Source organism: Cupressus sempervirens, chromosome 7 (assembly GCF_028749045.1).
Source record: "Cupressus sempervirens isolate cs-2001-9-10 chromosome 7, ASM2874904v1, whole genome shotgun sequence".
Lineage (NCBI taxonomy): Eukaryota > Viridiplantae > Streptophyta > Pinopsida > Cupressales > Cupressaceae > Cupressus > Cupressus sempervirens.
The window spans coordinates 382,099,537-382,118,641 of NC_143124.1; positions in this window are offsets into that span (position 1 = coordinate 382,099,537).

Consider the following 19,105-nt stretch of genomic DNA (forward strand, 5'->3'; position numbering starts at 1 on the left):
CAACATAACATTAATCTTCATCCAAGCATACAAAAAAAGGCTCTTCCATTTCTTTTATAGTGTTCTCACAAGAGCTCAATCCTTCGTTTTCTCAATGTGGGATAAAACATAACTCCCTTTATGTACCTTATGTCTCCAATGTGTTATAAAAATAAAGGGAACTCTTTTAATTTAAATATTTCCCACAAACTATAGTCTATGCATTAATAAAGTTAAATATTTAAATTTAACTTTATAAAATGGCTTTATCAATGCATAACAAATCTTATCAATGATAAATAAGTTTTCCTATCGATTTTAAACAATTACCATCGACATATCACTATGACTAAATGTCTAGCCATGTCCAAGATGACTTACTATAAATAGTAAGTATGCCCAAAGTTGCCCCAGAACCCCTCAAAAAGACCTGCAACTGAAACTGTCTAGGCCAAATGGCCTCTAAGCCCCTTTAATGTCCTAATTAGCCTATGAGACTATGGGGAAATAGGCTAATGACAACATCATGCTATGAATGCTACAAATGGGACATTACACATAAATACCAGCTCTTCTCAAAATTTGCTCCTCTACCACATCCTCTTCTCCAAGATGGATGATTAATGAATAAAAACTCCACAATACCCCCTACTTATACCCAACTAAGCCACAAGTCAGCCTAGTAAGCTACAAACTAAAAAAATCTTACAGTAAATACATGTAGAGACACAAGTCAGCCTCCAACATAAATTAAATACCAAATGCCCTAAAAGATTTAATATACCTATTACATACATCAAAAGAAATTAACCAAGACCCAAATAGGTCCACACAAATCTAAAAAAATTCCTTCAAGATGCAGAATGGCCAACTACCCTAGGATACTCCTACATTAGACTCCCTAAGTGTGAAAAGATGTTCTCAATAGCTGGAAGAATATCTTTCAAGATTCAACACATAAATCCCAAACTGGTTCTTCACATACATATCCTCCAAGTCCTCAACTTGTGCATTATTTCCCCTATTTCACTTCTTCTTCTTCACATCTATGCTTGGTGTTTCGCAAGATTGCTATCCATAGTGATCTCTAACCCTTTCAGAATTGTTACCCAGTTACCAAAATGTTTCAATTTTGACCTTGTTAATCCTATGGTTATTTGTGAAATACGCCTCATTTTAATCATTGAAATGGTTATTTTATCTCTGAATTTTTGTAAAGTTTTGAATCTTCATATCTACAACTCATTCCCAGCTCTGCTCAGCACTTGAAATTTTTTAAATCTGGCTTCTGAGCCCCCAAGTTATCGCAGGTTAATAAAGAGACCCAAATTATGTGTTTTCAAGTTTATTACTAACCATTAACCTTTCAAAAAGGTTAATGATAACTTTCAAATTACGTATTTTGGAGGAAGTTAATTAACCTCCCAAAAATCATGTATTCTCTCTCCCACCATTAACCTCTCAAAAAGGTTAATGATAACATTGAAATCATGTATTTTGGAGGAGGTTAATTAACCTCTCCAAAATCATGTATTCCTTCCATCATCATTAACCTCTTTGAGATGGTTATTAACCTTTTGAATTTCTCCATGAAAAATTAGATATGTGAATGGTTTTTAAAACAAAAAAAGGTTTAAAGATCTACATGATGAGAAGATGAAAGTTATTAAAATTTTGGAAAAGTGGATGTCTCAGGAAATAAAACAAGTGTGCAGAAAGTGGAGAGAGTAATGAGAAAATAAAGGCAAGTTTCTAAATCATTGAATGCTCCCTATTGTTTTAAAAAAAACAAAGAAAAATTTAGTCTTCTTAAAAAAAAGTCGGAATACATGTTGCAAATAAAAAGCAACTGGCAATATCAATAAAGAAAAATCAAATGAACTTCCTAATAATCCACCATGCGCAATGGGAGGTAATTGAAATTATATAAACAATTTGGAAGTTTCTTAAAGGCTTGAATTAAGTTCTTCTACTATTGAACATTAGATACCAGCTTGTGTATAAAACATGGCATTGAGGGTAATATATGTGGTATTAGTAAAGTTAAGATCCCTCGTATAATGAGATAATATTGAAGCACTTATTAAAGTCAGTACTTCACATTTGTTGGAGTTTCAACCTAGGGCTGTATGCATTCATAGTGGGTTTTCAGAGTGCTGCAACATGCATAAAGGAGTGCATTATTCTCTCCATGCCAGCAGGGTAAAGACACTTTAAAGAAACAAATAAACTTGTGGATTAGCAAGTAGTCCCATGTCACCTTGTTCACCCTATTGCCAACCCAAGTGCACGTTCTCTTCACATGCATAGTGGGTATGCTCATTCCACCATCACTCTAGCCTCATGCCAATAGTATGCACCATTGACTTGGAATCCCCTTACTGAATAAGATACATTGCTATAAATAGAGACACCTACGAATATCAATAAAAATAACAGTGCCTGATAACTATTTTTTCAATGAAGGAAAAGATCCTCAAGATGGGAAAGCATGCCTAGTATAGTGGGAATGGTGCCATGAAGGTGGTTAAAGGAGAGATGCAGATCATGCAAACTTTGACAAGAAGAGAGAGTAGGTGGAATGGTCCCTTGTAATCTATTTTTTGTATAGCCAGAGTATCTATAGATTGCGAAGTTGGCCGAGTTGAGGTGGAATGATACTAGTGATGGCATTGTTGGAGAGATCAATTGATTGAAGAGATGATAGCTTTCCTACGACACGAGAGATAGTTCCTTGAGAGTTGATGTTAGACAAGTTGAAGGCAATGATAGAATGCAAATATGATTCACAAGAAACTACTGTCCAATTGCAGAGTGGATGAATAGGAGTCTAATCAAAAAGAGAAGTAGCTTTGTCCAAAAATACGATAGCCTTGAATAGAAAAGGATTCTAATGGTTCATTTTCAAATCTATAGACATGTTATGTAAAATGTAAGCAATATTTGAGGTTGCACTTGACTTGTTTGATGTAATTCCTAAATAGAAAGGTGGAGAACATTTACAAAGCATGTAGATTGTTAACAAAATGCTCGAAAAAATGAAATGCTCATTCCTGACCCATAACTCAAGGAGCTTCACTGAGTTTACCTCCAAACATTAAGTCATCCAAATTTAGATTAGCATCCATGTTTTCTTTGGCAATCAACAACCTACATATAGGTTGGAGCATCATGAATGTTATCTAGATCTGTGAGTAAATGATAGGCTGGGGATAAAAAAAATTATTGTGAATGTTTAATACAAAACATGGTCATCTTCAGTCAAATGTAATGTTGGCAAATCTTTTTGATAGAATAGTTGGTTCATCACTTTGAAGTAGGAAATAAAGAGTATAGTGTGGAGTTGAAGACATTCAACATATTTGAGAAAAAGATTAATAATCAAGCCATGAAGTATAAATATCAAAGGCTCGATTATGCTCCTATTTTAAAAAGTATGCTTCCAGACATTGGTGATACCATTTTAGGAAGTGTCTGCCTTCAAGATTTTTGGTCATCTCTCGAGAGTGAGGAAAGGGCCCCTTTAGCCTGAAAGATATTGGAAAGTGGCTTGGCTTGAGAAAGAGGGCATCCCATTTTAGCACAGTGCCTAGACCTAGTATTAGAGTGCATGAAAGCTTATCATCCAAATACTAGAGAGGTTATTTCATCAAATAATAAAGTAATTGTTTGTCTAGATCCTGTCTCTATTGCCATTGCTTTCCAATTGCCTACTAGAGTGCAATATGCCAACATCAATCTAAGAAATACCAAGGAGTATTTTATCGCAAATCAAACTCAATGTTTAAACACTATTTCCAAGTCATGGCTCTTGTAACCAAGGAAAGGGAAATCTCAACTAGCCAAATCCATCCACAGATCATTGCTAAAGGAAGACATAGCAAACATAGTAACTCTATTAAGAAGGATAGTTGGACTTCGAGATTCACATCAGTTTGAAGGTTGGATGTTCTTGTTTATTAACATGGTCTATGAAGATAAGCAACACATTGATTTGGCTGAAATTATCAGTGACTGATTGCATAGACATCTCATGGAACTTCAGGAAAACGGTTGCTTCTACATGACTTCAAACCTTTTTTACACTATTGCAAGTACCAAATGTTGGCAAGGGCTTAACTAGAAAGGTACATATGATGATATGACTATGATTTATAATCATCTTCCTTAGATAAAGTATGACAATAGCCTGCACCATTTTAGAAGAGTGAATGATGCATTTACAATGCTGATTGTAAGAGAAATCCAAGGAAACATGGGACTTAGAATTTCACCAGAAGTAGCAATGAAAGTACAAAAATATGGAAGTGTCTTCATACAGTTCTCGAAGTTCACTTATATTAGGTTAGCTACCTATGATGGGTGTCCCTTAATGCTACCTAGATTTGTTGATGATAAATTGCTCCTGATTTAAATGTGTAGGAAGATTAGTCAAATCAATAAACTTTGTAGGAACAGGAGGATAGATAAAATACCTTTTCCTATTAGCATCAAATATTATAGCTATGACACTGCATTAGATGCGAGGAATATAGAAAGATCTATTGCAACAATAAATTTTCATCCTTATACTATGTGTTTCCCTTATGATAGTAAAGGCTATGTAGTTAATGAGTTAGAGCTAAATTCTATCCTTGGTCACTTTCTAGCTCTAGAGGACTTTTGGGAGGATTGTGAAAATGATTTCAAAGTCAGGAAGAGAGATTGGATGTCACTTACGGTAAGGTAGGTTATAGACTTCAAGGTGGATATTGATGTGATAGGTGTAGATGATGATGAAGGTTCCTTGGTCGATCCATTCTACTATGAGAAAATTGAATTACTAGATCTTCCTCCTATTGATTGGTCAATTCAAGAGCTAAAAAGCCTAAAGGAAAGAACTACCTATGTCCTTAAAAGAACAAGAGATTGGGTTAGTAAAATCAAAATAGAAAAAGCTACTACTGAATTCCAAAGTAGGGAGAGAAGAGGTAATCAAGGAGAATCATCTTGAATGGCATTAAAAGAAACTTCTGGTGAGAAAATGTAGCAATTGGATGCAAGTGTTCTAGATCAAGATGAAGATCTAAATCAGCCAGCTAAGTTTACAGTCAAAAAGAGGAGGACAAAAATGAAATGTAAATCTACTAGATCAAATTAGGAAGGAAATAAGCCTAATATGAAGGATCATGGAACTCCTCAAGCTGTTGAACCACACATTCTTGTTACATCCTCTCATGATGTAGTAATCCCTCATTCAAGTCTCTCTCCTCCTAAGATATCATTGATAGACATCACAAAGTTAGATAATCATTTATCTAATGCAAAAGATTTAATGATGATTGTTGAAAATATAACATGTAACATGCAAGTTTCAAATGCTACACAATCATGGTTCCAGACTAGTCTTCAGAAGAAGAAGAAAGTTGTTCAAAAATTTAGGCAATCTATGTGTAGAAATAGCCAAGCCCATAATTGAAAAGAATGTTGATGAAGCATTCGAATTAGATTTCATTCTAGATAAGGTTCATCTTGGTCCATCTGCTGTAGAAAGAGACTTTCAAAATTTTTAGGTGACTGCTACTCAAATGTTACAAAGAGAAAAGAAGGAGAAAAGAACCAAAGAGAATCTAAAGGAGCAAGTTTAGATGTTGGTATCTTATATCAGTTCAATTAGCGATTCCTCTAATGCAAAAGTAGTGGTTACTTCACTAGTTTTAGTGGGTCCTGATGGCATTTTAGATCATATTATTGTTGAAAGAGTAAACAAACACAAGTCACATAGTATGATGATCGAAGCTTGGATAAATAGGATGATAGAAGATGCTTCAAAACTCATAACTGGAGTGAAGGAAATATATGGAAAAGCCATTGAATAGATACAAGAAATTTCTAAAGAGCTAGAAAGCTACAAGGAACAGAAATCCACCTGGCAAAAAGTAGCTGATGAATTAAAAGAAATGACCAAGTTAGATACAAGCATCCTAATTCTTGAGAAGATTATTGCTGATCCAAGTGAGAACCAAACACATATCTGGAGTAAAAGTGTTGGTTGGAAAATGATAAATATCAGCAAAGGGATCACTAAGTTTGAAAAACTAATAGCTTCTTGGGAGAAACTAAAAAAATAAGCCACAGATGTATTAGTATCTACTATCATAGGTGGGGCGGCAGTAAATGATCTTCAGCATATTGATTTCTAGTTTCTTCTTGATTCCTTCAATATCCAAATTCATTCAAAAATAGAGAATCATGTATCAAACACTGAAACTATGATGAAACTCAGCCTGGTTGCAGTCACTCTGGGAGATTGTAACATTTCAACATATCACCAAGAGTCAGAAGAAATTTAGGATAGATACTTCATAGCCAAAATCAGGATGGAGAATGTGTTCATCCTGAATTATGAATCAATGATGATCATCCTCGATGCTTATAGGTCTTTCTAGGACAAGTCAATCATATCAAATAGATAGAGTTAGGAGCTAGAAGACCAGTGATTAGATATGTATACATCCTTAGAAATTCTAGCTAAAAGTTTTATTTATAATATTTGTCCTTGTATAGGTTAATTTTATTGAGGTTAATTAACCTCTCCAAAATTACGTATTTTGGAGGTGGTTATTAACCATGAAGAATTAGTTATTAACCTCTATGTCTATATAAGTACTCCTTTGGGCTTTGTAAAGGGAATTTTTAGCTTTAGAATAAGGGAACACTATGCCAAAATTTTGATCAAGAGATAAATTTTGGAAAGTATGTATAGTTTTTATCTCTGAAATCGAAAATATCTATTATGTTCTTGGTGCAAGGAAATGAAATGAGATGCACTTTTAATTTCTTGTTCTAAAATCAAAATTGTTGCAGTTGTAGTGAGCATTCTCATGGTATTGTGCGAATATTTATGAATCATGAATTTGTATGGTAATACTAGTCATTTTCAAGCATAGTTCTTGATCCCCTTTGTTATCTTTCCTTTTTACTCAAGAAAGTTGTGAGGTCACATGGTGCATTCGCTCTGAATGGCTTTCTCTCAATTTTTAAAGTGTTAGATTCTTTATTTGAAAATCCTTAAAAATTATATCAAACAAGCGAGCTGCCCCTCTAAACACAAAGGAAGGTCACTTACCAAGGGCCTATCCAATTGTTATGAATGGTTTGCCACATACACTCTATTGGTCAAATCTTACTATGACAAATCTATTTACCAATAGATTTTTGGCGACTCTACTAGGAAGACTGAACAAGGAAAGATTGACAGTCGCCTGTAATGAAGCACAATGGTGCTACAAAATGAGAACATTTTTCCTATTCTCCAACCAAATCTTGGTTTCCAAGACACCCAGGAGGATATTATTTCAAACTTGAACACCCTAGCCTAGAGGTGTAGATGAAGTGCACAGCAATACCACCAAGTAAATCAAGTTCTTGAAGAAGAAGAAGAGTTCAGGAAAATCTTGCAAAGAGCTCCTATTGGTCAGGATGTAGTAGTCATTGAAAGAATATTAGTTATCCCAAGGTGAAACAAGAAAAATCTTGGTCACATTCAAGGGAAAATAAATAATAACCACTAAGCTGGCTGACAAACCATACACCCTGGTAGATAGAAAAAATGGTTTGGTAGACAAAGATTTTGAAGCCCTTTAGAAGTTAGATTTCAAGCCAATTACTCCTAAGAAGAAGAAGAAGGTTAAGTCTGTTAGTAGGTCATCTTCACCACCTAAGGCTATTGTTTCTCCTACGACCTTTAAAGCTTTGATTCTGCTAGGTACTATTGTACCTCTAACTATAAATTTGCAACCTTTGAACATCATTCTTCCAACTATGGCACATCAAGCACTGCAGCCACCAGTCCCATGGGGAGATACTATTAGTCCTTTAGCTTTAGGGAGTTACCAATTACATGACATGCCCATTGGCTCTCAAAATATTCTTCCTAAATTTTTTTGGGATAGAAAAGTTACCACTGATCAACACATTAGTGCATTTTTTATAACAAGCGGGGTTCTTGCAATTCAACATGATGTTTATGTTCATCTTTTTGTTGAAACACTCACAGAAGCCATGGCTAAATGGTTTGGTTAGCTACCAGCTGGATCAATTACTTCATGGGTAACCTTGATTCAAGCTTTCAAGAGGAGATTTAAAACTATCAAAGATGAACATTTGCTCCTTTCCTAGTTTACTCAAATGAACAAGGAAATTCATGAGCCAATGCGAGAATTCATTGCTCATTTTAAGCAGACAATAAATCAAATTCTTGTCAACAAAAGACCCACTGAAGAAAATCAAATGACTTTCTTCATCAGTGCTCACCCTTCTTATGTAAGCTTTTAAATACAAAGGGAAAGACCTCCTAATCTAGCAACTGCACAAACTTTGGCTATCGAGGTGGAAGATGACTTGCTTAGTTTAGGAAAATGGAGTCGTGACCTACAAAAAGGGAAAGGTCAACAAGCTCCCGTCACTACCACTGATCCTTTATATCAAAAGTTGGTTGATGATGTGTTACAAATTAATAAGCAGTTGCCCCACAATCCTTTTCCTCTATATCAAGATATCCCAAGGAGGAATTATATGCCATATCAACAAAATAGACAAACTAAATGGCTACCCCAATCAACACCAAGATTAGCCATCGAACATCCTGCATCATCTAGTAAATAGACTACTATGTGTGATTTTCACCTAATGACAGATCATGATGGTGTAAACTATCTCGAGATGGCTAGATTCATGCAAATGCATTTGACGACAAAAAAAATAGAAGAATATGTGGCTCCTAAAGATGTAACAGAACCTACTACTGGTACCTCCTCCATAAACTTTCTAGAGTATGAATCTAATGATGAGAAAGCTAAAGATGTTAATAATCATGCTTGTAATGCAGCTACACCAAATTGGAGACAGAGATTAGAAGGGAAGTGGAGTAAAGAAGTGAAGGAGAAAGCTTCTGATGAGACTGCTAAGAGAATTATATCTCGTAAGCATACTCTGGAAGAGCCTTCACAAGCCAAGGAGATAGATAAAGGTAAAACTTCTCTCATTGTGGAAGACTCTTTTGATTTTATTGATCATTGTAGGAAGACCAAAGTAAAAATTTCTCAGTTGGACTACCTAAAAGCCAACCTGCATCAATTAGAAAGATTAATTCAATGTGTTGGTAAAGGCAAAGGTTCACCTAAGATCACTATCAACCATGAGTCAAGAGTTTCTCCGAAAGAGGAACATAATTTGCAAGGGTTCATGATTGAGAAAGAATCATTTTTTGTAGCTTCTTTATCAAATAAACCCAATCCCTTCTATGTTTCCCTCTATATAGTTGGATGCAAGTGAAGAAATTGTATCATTGATTCAGGTGCATCTGATAATGTCATGCCTTCAAAGGTGGCCCATGCCATAGGTCTCTCATTAAACAAACCATTAGGAAAGGTATATTCTGTGGAGGTGAAACAAGTTCTGCTAGTTGGCCAATTAAAAGATGCTCAAGTAGCACTTGCAACACATCCCAAGAAGAAGTTAAAATTGAATATCTTGGTCACTGATATCCCAACTAGTTATGGGATACTATTGAGTAGAAGGTTTTGTAAAGATCTTGGTGGTGAAATTAAGATGGACATGTCTCATGCCCTTATCCCAATTGGAGATAAAAAGGTTCAACTCAATCTTGAACCTAAAGCTAAATATACAGTCCTAAAATCAAATGATCCAAGGGCTGAAATATTGTATGTTGATACTAGACATGGAACATATATAATGACATCCAATGAAAAAGATGTAGTTGAGCTTCTTATGCCTAATATAACTAGTGAATTATGGTCAATGGAGTTTGATGGAAGTTCTTCTTCTTCTGGTTCAGGTGTTGGGATAGTGTTAATATCACCAAAAGGAGAGAAATTCCTAAAAGCTTATAAGTTGGCTTTTGAAACTACTAATAATACCGCAAAATATGAAGCTCTTCTACTTGATCTCGAGTATGCAAGAGAAAAAGGAATCAAACAACTCAAGGTATTAGGAGATGCAAAATTAGTTGTCAATCAGGTACGAAGACAATATCAAACAAAGAATGCCAAATTGAAGGCATATAGAAATAGAGTGTGGGATGAGATTGAACATTTTGATGCTTGGGTAAAAGCACAAACATGTGTCACCATTTATAACGAAACAAGCTATCAAAATGTGACAGTTCAATATTAATGACAAAAAAAATGGTATTTGTGTTTAAAATATGAAGATGATGTAAATTGATGAAATGTGTAGAATTGGATGAATTTTATGCCTATAATTTTTATAATTTTTTTGAGTAAGAATTTATTCATTTTATTTTATTTATAAGTCCCTTTTTTAACTATAAAAAATATAGGGTGTAGTTCCTGTCAAACAAGTATATGCAAATCATTTTTTTTGTTTTGATTTGAAAATATCTTATAGATGACGTATAGCTAGTGAACAAAAAAAGAAATAATTATTTTCGGTGTATATTTTCTTTGTTATAAGTACTCAAGTTTGACCTTATTAGAACCCACCAGCTTTTTCCTCCCATCAAAACTTCTCTATCAAATCTATACCTTCTTGAAAAATATATATATATTCATGAAGAGGATTCTCTCCTCTAGAGATAATATAATTTTTAAATTTTATTGATATGATTTACTATTTTTTTTCATTTTTTGAGGGTTTCTAAAATGTTGAAATATCGACTTATAATATTTTGAGATTATAACATATTATAAAAGGAAAGAGAAAGTTGAAAGAAGATAAAGAAGATAAAAGGAAAGAGAAAGTTGAAGATACTAAATCTTCTAATTCTTTGGGTTATGATAAGATGAACATTAGTTCTGAAGAAAATCCCAAGATGGTCCTAATAGGGAGAAATTTGACATCAGAAGATAAAGAACAATTAATGAATTTGCTAAAGACTTACCAAGATTTTTTTGCATGGGGTTATGAAGATTTGAAGGAATTCATGAATGGAAAATTTAAACATCAAATTCCACTGAAACCTAGTTCAACTCCCTTCTGGAAAAAATAGAGGCAATTCAATCCCAAGGTAGCTAATCCTATATTCAATGAAGTTGATAAAATGCTTAAAGTGAGGATTATCTATCCTATACACCATTCAACATAGGTAGCCAATATCATCCCAGTCAGGAAGAAGAATGGTGAGATAAGAATATGTGTCGACTTCCAAAATTTGAATCAAGCATCACTTAAAGATAATTATGGCCTCCCTATGATGGATCATATTTTTTAGTTGGTATATGGTTCAGAGCTCATGTCGATGTTAGATGGTTTCTCTAGTTATAATCAGATCAGTGTGGCACTAGAAGATCAACATAAAACAACTTTTATCACTCCATGGGGTAAGTTTTCCTACAATCATATGCCTTTTGGTTTTGATAAATGCTGGAGCCACCTTCCAACGGGCAATGGATCACTCATTTGTAGATCTCAAGAACAAGATCATTGCCATGTACCCTGATGATCTTACAGTGTTTTCCAAACATAGATGAGACCATGTACATCATCTAGAAGTTTTCTTGCATTGATGTTGAACCCACAGCATCTTGTTGAATCCTAAGAAGTCTATATTTGGAGTGACAGAAGGAAAACTGCTTGGACACTTAGTTTCCAAGGAGGGTATTCGAGTAGACCCTAAAAGGGTGAAATCTATCCAAGAGTTACCACTTCCCATGAGTAAAATAGGGGTCAAGTCCTTCTTTGAGCAAATAAACTTCATAAGTAGGTTCATACCAAACTTCTCTGATATCACAAAGTCAATTGTAGATATAATGAAAGGGAATATAAATTTTAAATGGACAAAAGAAGGTAAGGCTTCTTTTGAACAAATCAAGACTGCTTTGCTAATGCCCCTACTCTTTCTTATCCAGATTTTTCTAAAGATTTTCATTTGTATTGTTATGCATCTGAGAACACTTTATCTGCTATACTTACCCAACCTGAGAAAGACAATACTTAGGACCCAATAGCATTCATGAGTATCCCTCTTAAGAAACATGAATTGAAATACTCTTTGATTGAGAAGAATGCATATGCCCTAGTCAAAGTAGTGAAATAATTCAGGTTTTACATCCTAAACTCTCACTCCAAGGTGTTTGTTCCTGATTTGGTAGTGAAGACTATTCTAACACAATAGGAGACCAGTGTGAACAAAAGGGCCTCCTAGATAACTAAAGTACAAGAACATGATCTCAATATCAAACCTACAAAGCTTGTCAGAGGAAAAAGTTTGTGTAAAGCTATCACTAAAGGATCTTCCTCAACTAAATAAGAGACAAAAAAAGAAATTACATTAGTCTTATTCATTAGTAATACTGATGATTGGTTTTCTAATATCACCTATTTTTTTATTTATGGAGAATGCCCAACCCATCTATCACCTAAAGAGAAGAGGACCTTGAAATTGAAATCTGTGAAGTATGTTATCTGGGGTGATGCTTTGTACAAGAAGGGAATAGATGGTACCTTCTTGAGGTGTGTAGATTCTGAATAGAAAAAGGAGTTGCTCCAATTGTTTCATAATGAAGCATGTGGAGGTCATTACTCAGCATCGGTAATAACTTACAAAATTTTGAGAAACTATTTTTACTAACCCAAGATGTTCAAAAATGTAGAAGAATGGGTCAAGAAATGTGAATCTTGTCAATATTTTAAAGGAAGAGTCCAATTAGCAACACTGCCTTGAAGCCAGTAGTGATTGAAGAACCATTTCAAAAATGAGGCGTGGACTTCATCAGTCCTATCCATCCTTCATCCACTACTAGACATACTCACATTTTAATGGCAATTGATTATTTTACCAAGTGGGTAGAGGTCATCCCAGTCAAACAAAAAACTTTAGAGGTGGTATGAAATTTCATCAAGCAAAACATTTTGGTTAGGTTCGGGGTTCCTACCAAGATTGTTACCGATAATGCTACCAACTTCTCTTCCTAGGAGATATCAACCTTCTGCTATCAATATGGAATCATTCTCTCTCACTCCTCATATTATTTCATACAAGGAAATGGTCAGGTAGAATCAAACAATAAAAATAATATGACCATTGTGAGGAAATTGGTAATTGTAAATCAGAGGTCTTGACACAAGCACTTATATGATACACTTTGGGCAGATCATACTACTAAAAAGAGAGCAACAGGATTATCTCCCTTTGAGATCCTGTATGGGACCAAACTAACTCTTCCTCTTCCTCTAGAATTATCTACCTTGAAGTTACAGAATGCTGTTGAGAATCATGAATTCAAAGATGCTATTGAAAAATGAATGTTTTATTTGACAAAGTTGGAAGAAGAGAGAGATGTGGTTGAAGACAAAATTTAGGAACATCAATCTCGCGTAAAGAAGTTATTTGACAAAAAGGATAAGCAGAGGGTGTTCCAAGAAGGTGATCTTGTCTTGCTTTGGGATAAGCACAGAGAACCAAAGGGCTTACATGGAAAGTTTGACTCCTTATGGAGAGGCCCTTTCTAGATTAAAGAGGTATGTGGAAAGAATTCCTTTATTTTTTCATACCTAAGTGGTACCCAGTTGCCCTTACCTTATAATGGGCAATACTTGAAGCATTATCATTAGTAGAAGGTGTAGTACACCTTTTTTGTATATAAGTAGTCTTGTTTTCAGTGTGCTCCTGTTAGTTTGTGTTGCTTTAGTTTTTCTTTCCCTTGTTCCATTTTTGGTGTTTGTTCCCTCTTTTGTAAATTGGTCCTTCAGATGACTCTATTATATAGCCTAATGGATAAGGCACTATTCTAGTTATTTTGGATTTGAGCTTTGTCCTTGTTAGTCCTTATCCCCAGATAGAGCTAGTTGTTACCCAGTTATCAAAATGTCTCAATTTTGACCTTGTTAATTCTATGGTTATTTTTGAAATATGCCTCATTTTAATTGTTGAAATGGTTATTTTATCTTTGAATTTTTGTGAAGTTCTGAATCTTCATATCTTTTCCTTGTTCCTAGCTCTACTCAGCACTTGAAAATTTCAAAATCTGGCTTCTGGGCCTGAAGTTATCACAAGTTAATGGAGAGACCCAAATTATGTGTTTTCAAGTTTATCATTAACCATTAACCTCTCAAAAAGGTTAATGATAATTTTAAAATCATGTATTTTGGAGGAGGTTAATTAACCTCCCCAAAATTACGTATTCTCTCTCCAACCATTAACCTCTCAAAAAGGTTAATGATAACATTCAAATCACGTAATTTGGAGGAGGTTAACTAACCTCTCCAAAATCACATATTCCTTCCATCATCATTAACCTCTTTGAGATGGTTATTAACCTTTTGAATTTCTCCATGAAAAATTAGATATGTGAATGGTTTTTATTAAAAAAAGGTGAAAAGATCTGTGTGATGAGAAGATGAAAGTTATTAAAATTTTGGAAATGCAGATGTCTAAGGAAATAAAACAAGTGTGCAGAAAGTGGGGGGAATAATGAGAAAATAAAGGCAATTTTCTAAATCATTGAATGCTCCCTGCTGTTTAAAAAAAAAAAACAAACAAAAATTTAGTCTTCTTCAAAGAAAAGCCAAAATACATGTTGCAAATAAAAAGCAACTAGCAATATCAATAAAGACAAATCAGATGAACTTCTTGATAATCCAGCATGCCCAATGGGTGCTAATTCAAATTGTATAAATAATTTGGAAGTTTCTTAAAGGCTCGAATTAAGTTCTTCTACTATTGTATGCTAGATACCAACTTGTGTATAAAACATGGCATTGAGGGTAATATATGTGGCATTAGTAAAGTTAAGATCCCTCGTATAATGAGATAATATTGAAGCACTTATTAAAGTCAGTACTTCACATTTGTTGGGGTTTCAACCTAGGGCTATATACATTCACAGTGGGTTTCCAAAGTGTTGCAGCATGCATAGAGGAGTGCATTATTCTCTCCATGCTAGAAGGGTAAAGACACTTTAAAGAAACAAATAAACTTGTGGATTAGCAAGCAGTCCCATGTTACCTTGTTCACCCTATCGCCAACCCAAGTGCACATTCTCTTCATGTGAGCAGTGGGTATGCTCATGCCACCATCACTCTAGCCTCACACCAGTAGTATGCACCATTGACTCAAAATCCCCTTGCCAAATAAGATAAATTACTAAAAATAGAGACACCTACAAATATAAACAGAAATAATGGTGCCCGATAACTATTTTTTTATTAATGCGATCAGATTTCCACAATCCATCATAGTTATGTAAATCAGTTTTTGGATTAGATTGTGTGGAGATTTTTGTCATCAACTTTATTTGACATCTCTTGCTCTCTCATCCTGATGATGGATCACGTAGTGTGATTCGAAACGTTGATGACAAAAATCTCCACACAATCTAATCCAGAAACTAATTTACATAACTCTTTTTTTATGAAGGAAAAAATCCTCAAGATGGGTAAGCATGCCCAATTCAGTGGGAATGGTGCCATGAACGTGGTTAAAGGAGAGACGTAGATCATGTAAACTTTGACAAGAAGAGATAGCGGGTGGAATGGTCCCTTGTAATCCATTTTTGTATAGCCAAAGTATCTACAGATTGGGAAGTTGGTCGAGATGAGGTGGAACGATACCAGTGATGATAGCTTTCCTACGACATGAGAGATAGTGCCTTGAGAGTTCATGTCAGAAAAGTTGAAGGCAATGATAGAATGTGAATATAGATCACAAGAAACTACAGTCCAATTGCAAATGGGTGAATGAGAGTCTAATTGAGAAGAGAAGTAGTTTTTTCCAAAAATATGACAGCCTTGAATGGAAGAGGATTCTAATGGTTCATTTTCAAATCCATAGACATGTTATGTAGAATGTAAGCAATACTTGAGATCGCAGTTGACTTGCTTGATGTAATGCCTAAATAGATAGGTGGAGAACATGGACAAAGCATGTAGATTGTTGACAAAATGCTTGACAAAATGAAATGGTCATTCCTGACCCATAACACGAGGAGCTTTATTGAGTTTACCTCCAAACATTAAGTCATCCAAATTTGGATTAGCATCCTTGGTTTCTTTGGCAATAAACAACCTACATATAGGTTGGAGCATCATGAATGTTATCCAAATCTGTGAGTAAATGATAGGCTGGGCATAACAAAAATTCTTGTGAATGTTTAATACAAAACATGGTCATCTTTAGTCAAATGTAATGTTGGTAGATCTTTTTGATACAATAGTTGGTTCATCACTTTGAAGCAGGAAATAAAGAGTTGAGTGCAGGGTTGAAGACATTCGACATATTTGAGAAAAATATTAACAATCAAGCCATGAAGTATAAATATCAAAGGCACGATTATGCTCGCATTTTAAGAAGTATGCTTCTAGACATTGGTGATACCATTTTAGGAAGTGTCTGCCTTCAAGATTTTTGGTCATCTCTTGAGAGCGAGGAAAGGACCCCTTTAGCTTGAAAGATATTGGAAAGTGGCTTGGCTCAAGCAGGAGGGCATCCCATTTCAGTGCAGTGCCCAAACCTAGTATTAGAGCGCATGAAAGCTTATCATTCAAATACTAGAGAGGTTATTTAATCAAATAATAAAGTAATTATTCATCTAGATCCTATCTCTGTTGTCATTTCTTTTTGATTGCCTACCAGAGTGCAATATGCCAACATCAATCTAAGAACCGCCAAGGAGTATTTTATCGCAAATCAAACTCAGTGTTTAAACAGTGTTGCCATGTCATGGCTCTTGCAACAAAGGAAAAGGAAATCTCAACTGGCCAAATCCATCCATAGATCATTGCTAAAGGAAGACATAGCAAACATGGTAACTCTATTAAGCAGGATAGTTGGACTTTGGTATTCACATGAGTTCGAAGGTTGGATGTTCCTATTTATTAACGTGGTCTGCAAAGGGAAGAAACACATTGATTGGGCTGAAATTATTAGTGACTCATTGCATAGGCAACTCATGGAACTTTAGGAAAATGATTGCTTCTACATGACTTCATACCTTTTATACATTATTGCAAGTACCAAAAGTTGGCCAGGGCTTAACCAACAAGGTACATATGATGATATGACTATGATTTACAATCATCTTCCTCAGATACCATATGACAATAGCCTGCACCATTTTAGAAGAGTGAATGATGCATGTACAATGTTGACTGTAAGAGAAATCCAAGGAAACATGGGACTTAGAATTTCACCAGAAGTAGCAATGAAAGTACAAAAATATGGAAGTGTCTTCATACAACTCCCGAAGTTCACTTATGTCAGGTTAGCTACCTATGATGGGTGTCCCTTAATGCTACCTAGATTTGTTGATGATAAATTGCTCCTGATTGAAATGTGTAGGTAGATTAGTCAAATCAATAAACTTTGCAAGAACAGGAGGATAGATGAAATACCTTTTCCTATTGGCATTGGATATTATAGCTGTGACACTACATCAAATGTGAGGAATATAGAAGGAACTATTACCACAATAAATTTTCATCCTTATACTATGTGTTTCCCTCATGATAGTAAAGGCTATGCAGTTAATGAGTTAAAGCTAAATCCCAACCTTGGTCACTTTCTAGCTCTAAAGGACTTTTTGGAGGATTGTGAAAATGATTTCAAAGTTAGGAAGAGAGATTGGATGGGACTTACAGTAAGGCATGTAATAGATTTCAAGGGGGATATTGATGTGACAGGTGTAGATTATGATGAAGGTTCCTTGGTTGATCCATTCTACTATGAAAAAATCAAATTACTAGATCTTCCTCCTATTGATTGGTCAATTTAGGAGTTAAAAAGCCTAAAGGAAAGAACTGCCTATGTCCTTAAAAGAACAAGATATTGGATCAATAAAATCAAAATAGAAAAAGTGACTGCTAAATTCCAAAGTAGGGAGAGAAGAGGCTATCAATGAGAATCATTTTGAATGGCATTAAAGGAAACTTCTAGTGAGAAAATGCAACAATTGGATGCAAGTGTTGTAGATCAAGATGAAGATCTAAATCAGCCAACTAAGTTTATAGTCAAAAAGAGGAGGACAAAAATGAAATGTAAATCTACTAGATCAAATTAGGAAGGAAATGAGCCTAATATGAAGGATCAAGGAACTCCTCAATTTGTTGAACCACACATTCCCATTATATCCTCTCATGATGTAGCAATCCCTCATTCAAGTCTCTCTCCTCCTGAGATATCATTAATATACATCACACAGTTGGATAATCAATTATCTAATTCAGAAGATTTAATGATGATTGTTGAAAATATAACAGGTGACATGCAAGTTTCAAATACTACACAATCATGGTTCCAGACCAGTCTTCAAAAGAAGAAGAAAGTTGTTCAAACTATCCAACCTCCATTTGATGTGATCTCTAGTTTCCTTTAGAAACCTCCTAAAGTGAAAAAGACTGAATCAAATTTCATTCTAGATAAGGTTGATCTTGGTCCATCTATTGTACAAAGAGACTTTCAAAATTTTGAAGTTACTATTACTCAAATGAACTACAAAGAGCAAAGAAAGAGAAAGAAACCAAAGAGCAACTCAAGGAGAAAGTTTAGATGTTGGTATCTTATATCAGTTCAATCAATGATTCCTCTAATGTGAAAGCAATGGTTACTTCACTAGTTTTAGCAGGTCCTCATGGCATTTTAGATCATAATGTTGTTGAAAGAGTAAACAAACACAAGTCACATAGTATGATGATTGAAGCTTGGATGAAGAGGATGATAGAATATGCTTCAAAACTCATAACTGAAGTGATGGAAATATATGAAAAATCCATTGAACAAATATGGGAAATTTCTAAATAGCTAGAAAGTAGCAAGGAACATAAATCCACCTAGCAAAAAGTAGTTGATGAATTAAAAGAAATGGCCAAGTCAAATACAAGCATCCTACTTCTTGAGAAGATTATTGCTTTTCCAAGTGAGAACCAAACATGTATTTGGAGTAAAAGTGTTGATTGGAAAATGATAAATATTAGCAAAGGGATCACTAAGTTTGAAAAACTAATAGCTTCTGGGCAGCAACTAAAAACAAAAGCCGCAGATGAATTAGTCTCTACTATCATAGGTGGGGCGGCAGTAAGTCATCTTCAACATATTGATTGTCAATTTCTTCTTGATTCCTTCAGTATCCAAATTCATTCAGAAATAGAGAATTGTGTATCAGATGCTAAA